The sequence below is a fragment of the Sinocyclocheilus grahami genome, unplaced genomic scaffold, assembly GCF_001515645.1.
Source record: "Sinocyclocheilus grahami isolate Dianchi unplaced genomic scaffold, SAMN03320097.WGS_v1.1 scaffold390.1, whole genome shotgun sequence".
Classification (NCBI taxonomy): Eukaryota; Metazoa; Chordata; class Actinopteri; order Cypriniformes; family Cyprinidae; genus Sinocyclocheilus; species Sinocyclocheilus grahami.
Genome location: NW_015505569.1, coordinates 120,801 through 126,800, shown reverse-complemented (window position 1 = coordinate 126,800; position 6,000 = coordinate 120,801).

Sequence of the window (6,000 nt, the reverse complement as noted above, 5' to 3'; positions counted from 1 at the left end):
TGTTGCAGTTCTGCAGTGTTGTCAAAGTCATCGGTCATGCTGCTTCAGCCTCATAATGCAAAAGAAACACCTCATGCTGTGGCACGATCACATGGTAACATGGGAAGTTAAAGGAATGTTTGACCAGAAATGAAAATTACTCCAAACCTGTTTGATTTTTCTTTTTTAAATGTTTCTTACATGGAGCACTAAAAAACTCAAGCTCATTGGAAAAACGTGCCTGTGGCGACATTTCTGCAAAATTATATTATGTTGCTTCAATAAATGCGTTTGGTTTTATCCAAAACAGGTAAGAGTGAATCTCGCAGTGTTTTATTATGTTGGCTGTCGTACGCATTGTGGCAGTTCGGAAATTAAGTGGCTAAAGTGGTTAAACAAATACACAAAATAATGTTCTTTTTTAGCAACGCCATATGACCCCATAATGCTCTATCGCGTTTGAAAAAAACATATTCGCTGACGCAACCTTGCCATTTTAGCTTGATATTCTGCAAGTCTTTGAGCTCTTTTATCATGACTATGTTTCACAGGACTTGTATCTTAGCACTTTGTATCTCAAATGCAGTGCTGTATACCGTGTGCGCTACCGAGCAAGTTTACTATGTCAGAAAAGTCATACTATTGGAGCCAAGTATGTGATGCAGACATCAAAATGCATTAGTTTACATATCATGCACTATGGCAAAAGTGTTTTGAGCTCATAACAGTATTGTGCATGGAGCTGCACGGAAATAAATGTCCTAATTAATCAATAATCTGCACCTGTAGTCATAATGTATGTGAAAAGTAATAAAAGTTGTTAGTGTTTTACCACTAGTCTTCATTTCAGCTGGAAACTGCAGTGAACTGTAGGTATAGGTATGTTTTTGGGGTTATGCTGATGAGAGCTGATAGTCACCACATGTATTAAGCTACTCCTTTAAAGAAAAGCACTTCCATCCTCCTGAGGGAAGAAGGGAATACAAGGTGGATAAAAACCCCTTGCAACTAAGTGATTGAAAATAGGTGACCCACAACCTAAAGCACCCAAGTATACTAGGATTTCACAGGCCCCATGGAGTGTTATTTTTGTTTTGTCTCCGGATGGCATGCATTTTTCTTTTCATTTGGAAATCTGCTGGGAAACGACTGCTGTGTTTTTGTACCTGGATTTTTGTTCTCCTTTCATTTGTCTTTTTTATTATTTTATTTAATTTTTTTAAAATCAGGAGGGATATCTCTGGTGCCTACAGTCAACCCCCACCAGCCCTATTTCTCTCCTCAAGCCTTCATCTTTCGCTCTCTCTGGGGATTCGCTCTCTCTCATCTCTACAGGAAACACAGAGCAATTTATATTTGTCTGTCTTTGTTTTCTAAATGGGTCAGATTGGCTTGTCAGTGGCGCTGTGACGTGCTGCGGAGATTTTAAACAGCAGCCATTAAATCAGCTCGCAGAGAGAAAAGAGATACGTGTACGCATGAAATAATTTTTAATTAACGTGTCAAAATATTTTCTGCTCTTCATTATGTAAGTAAATACAGGGGCTTTGAGATGTAATGGGTATTAATTCATGTCTTTGTAGCAGCAGTGATGCGAGGAAGGGTAAAAATACCAGCGGCATGATCAGTCAGCCGGAACAAACAGGGCAAAGATGTTTCTCATAAATCCCACATCAACCATGCGATTTAAATCTTAATTTTTATCTTCTGCCCACCTACTGAGAGTTATATCAGGTTACTTTCATTGTGTGTGTGTTCATTTATGCACACTTTGAGGTTGTTGTTGTTGTGTTTAAACAGATAAAATACTTTAAATTAAACACAATGAAATGTCGATGTTGATGCCATGGATAAGTGCAAAACCTGTGGCTTAATTTATTATTAATTGAAACTAAAACCATTCATTACTTATAGCATATTCAAACATTAATGAAATAAAAAACTATGTAAAAAATTTTAAAACTTTTTTTATTTCAACTAGTTGCCAAGGCAACATTTCTCAAGTTTGTATATAAATAAACTGAAACTAAAAAAATAATAAAAAAATATACACACGCACACACAAACTTGAAATAATAAAAATGACCTAATTGATACCTATATTATATGACCTAAATTAAAATAAAAACAGAAAATATAAAAATAAAATCTATTAAAAAAATTTACATCAAAATGTCGCAGTGATACTAACTAAAATAAAACATAAAACAACTTAAAACAAAACTATAATAGTATCGTGGTACTAAAATAATGTGCCCTTGCTGTGAAAAAAGACCTAAGTATCGCTCCTGCCAAAGTGATTTTTTTTTCTTGTGCCAATTTATATATCCATCAAAATGAGGTTAAAGTAAACATGAGCATATCACAAAGTCAAGCTGGTCTCGCACCACCAGCAGCGTCAAACTGACATGGACCGATTCCTGGGAACGAGTGCCCGGTGACATCAGGATGTGGGTGTGGCCTGCGATGCCACACACTTCAGAACCGTTTGACTTCATGCAAATCTGGCGTGAAGGCAGTTGAGCTCATCATCAATCACCTGTCAGATACCGCAGGCCAGTGTCTGGAGAATGGAGAGAATTCCTGCCGTGAACAATTGTGTGATTTTATATATGATGACCACATGCAGAGGTAGCATTAAGAAATTATGCATATATATCATGTGGTGCATTGTGTGTGTGTGTGTGTGTGTGTGTGGACACAGAGGCATTTGCATTCTTACCACAGATAGATGACCGCAATGGTAAAACAAATGCTGACTCTCATTTATCTGTGAAATTATGCACCAGTGCAATTTCGGTACAATCTTAGTTATACCCCTTACTAAGGCAGCAAGAACTAGCGTTCATCTAATAGAGCGACTGGCGATAATAAAATTGTGTGCAGTATGATCTCGCCACACGTTTGTTTAACTCATCGTATATTTAAATGTAGCGATTCATATTTTTTATAATGTAACATTGAAACTGAGGGTCTGGGAAATATGAACAAATATTTTACTGTATAATACTTTACATGTGACCCTGGAGCACAAAACCAGTCATAAGGGTCAATTTTTTGAAATTGAGATTTATGCATCATCTGAAAGCTGAATAAATAAGCTTCCATTGATGTATGGTTTGTTAGGATACGACAATATTTGGCCGAGATACAACTATTTGAAAATCTGGAATCTGAGGGTGCAAAAAAATCTAAATATTGAGAAAATCATCTTTAAAGTTGTTCAAATGAAGTTCTTAGCAATGCATATTACTAATCAAAAAGTTTTTATATATTTATGGTAGGAAATTTACAAAATATCTTCATGGAACATGATATTTGCTTAATATCCTAATGATTTTTGGCATAAAAGAGAAATGTATAATTTTGACCCATACAATGTAATTTTGGCTATTGCTACAAATATCCCCCAGCGACTTAACACTGCTTTTGTGCTCCAGGGTCACACATAACATTTACACACACACACACACACACACACACACATTTTATTAATATCTTGAATTACTTATTTTTTTTTAGTTTGGTTGTGCGCGATCTTTCAGTTTTATTAATTTCTATACTTCAGCTTAAACATTTTGTTTATTTGTTTATTTTTCATCTAATATTTATATTTTATTTTATGTGTCATTTATTTTTATTTTTTTAAATGCATCTATTTAGCTTTAATTTTATTTCAGTTTCATTGCACTTAGTACTTTAACTTAAGCATTTTATTTGTTTACTTTTTATGAATTATTTATATTTTATGTCTTCATATTAGTGAATCAGACCACACTGATTGCACTGTGTGTTTGTGTGCAGCCTGCAAACACAGCACAATAGACAGACATGTCTGTGTGTTATTTATTGTCATTCTCAGTCATAACAATCATTTGTGTGTGTGTCTGAAGACGGAATGTGATTGCTGGTCTAACAGCTAAACGCTTTTATACGCGAGTGTCTAAGCTTTAGTGACTTTTGCGGTTAGCCGATATGCTTCAGTGTAGCATAATTAGTGTCTAAGGCTTAATTTGACTCACTTATGGCGCTTCCGTTGGAAGTCTGTGTGTGGAGAATTAAGCTTTCTTTCTCACTTTCTTTCTTTTTGTCCGGCACCTTGTGGAAAAGGGAAAAAACATATTTTCATGTTGTTTGTTTGACCTCAATTAAACCCTCTGTTTTGTCAAGAGCCGTTAAAATCACATCAGCCTCAGAGCATTACATGACTCTCTCTGTGTGTGTGTGTGTGTGTGTGTGTGAGAGCTGACAGCATTCCTGCAGTAATATGGAGAGAGAGAGAGAGAGAGAGAGAGAGAGAGAGAGAGGATGTGAGGGCAACTGCACAGGAAAGCTTAAACATTTTGTTTATTTGTTTATTTTTCATCTAATATTTATATTTTATTTTATGTGTCATTTATTTTTATTTTTTTAAATGCATCTATTTAGCTTTAATTTTATTTCAGTTTCATTGCACTTAGTACTTTAACTTAAGCATTTTATTTGTTTACTTTTTATGAATTATTTATATTTTATGTCTTCATATTAGTGAATCAGACCACACTGATTGCACTGTGTGTTTGTGTGCAGCCTGCAAACACAGCACAATAGACAGACATGTCTGTGTGTTATTTATTGTCATTCTCAGTCATAACAATCATTTGTGTGTGTGTCTGAAGACGGAATGTGATTGCTGGTCTAACAGCTAAACGCTTTTATACGCGAGTGTCTAAGCTTTAGTGACTTTTGCGGTTAGCCGATATGCTTCAGTGTGGCATAATTAGTGTCTAAGGCTTAATTTGACTCACTTATGGCGCTTCCGTTGGAAGTCTGCGTGTGGAGAATTAAGCTTTCTTTCTCACTTTCTTTCTTTTTGTCCGGCACCTTGTGGAAAAGGGAAAAAACATATTTTCATGTTGTTTGTTTGACCTCAATTAAACCCTCTGTTTTGTCAAGAGCCGTTAAAATCACATCAGCATTACATGATTACATGACTCTCTCTGTGTGTGTGTGTGTGTGTGTGTGTGAGAGCTGACAGCATTCCTGCAGTAATATAGAGAGAGAGAGAGAGAGAGAGAGAGAGAGAGAGAGAGAGGATGTGAGGGCAACTGCACAGGAAGAAAGAAAGGGAAATTGCTCAAAACTGCTGAGCTGATATGAGCTCCGAGCGTTCAGAGATCATTCAGAGTGTTGCTGTGGTGCTCTGAGACACACACATAAGATTATTACTGCATCTGCCAAACATCCTTATTAGATGAAGCTCTTGAAACCCAGAAAATTGAACATATTTCTCTCCAAAATCAAACCAAAATTAGATTTTTAAATGTTTTTGAAGTCTCTTCTGCTCATCAAGGCTGCATTTATTTGATCAAAAATACAGTAAAAAGCGTAAAAATGTGAAATATTATTACAATTTAAAATAACTGGCTTCCATGTGCATATACTGTAAAATATAATTTATTTCTGTGATCAAAGCTGTATTTTCAGCATCATTACTCCAGTCTTCAGTAAATCGTTCTAATATGCTGATTCGCTGCTCAAGAAACATTTCTGATTATTATCAATGTCGAAAACATTTGAGCTGTTTCATATTTTTGTGGAAAGCGTGATACATTTTATTTTTCAGGATTCTTTGATGAATAGAAAGTTCAAAAGAGCAGCATTTATTTGAGATAGAAATCTTTTGTAACATTAAACTATAAATGTCTTGACTTACTTTTGATCAGTTCAGTTCATCCTTGCTCTATAAAATTATTAATTTCTTGCAAAAATGTATTTGTTTATTTATTTAATACTGCCTAATTTATGTTTCATTTATGTTTCTTTAAGAAAACATTGTTAAAAAGTGACAGTAATTTATAGTTATAATTTATAATGTTACAAAAGGTTTTTATTATTTTTTTATTTTTACAATTTTGTAAAATGCAAAATGTTACAATGTAAAAAAAAAAAAAATGTTTTTCGAATTTGTAAGCAATGATTATTGCAGTATGTTTTTTTTTTAACCAAAAATAAATAAATAAATAAATACAGGTACACGAA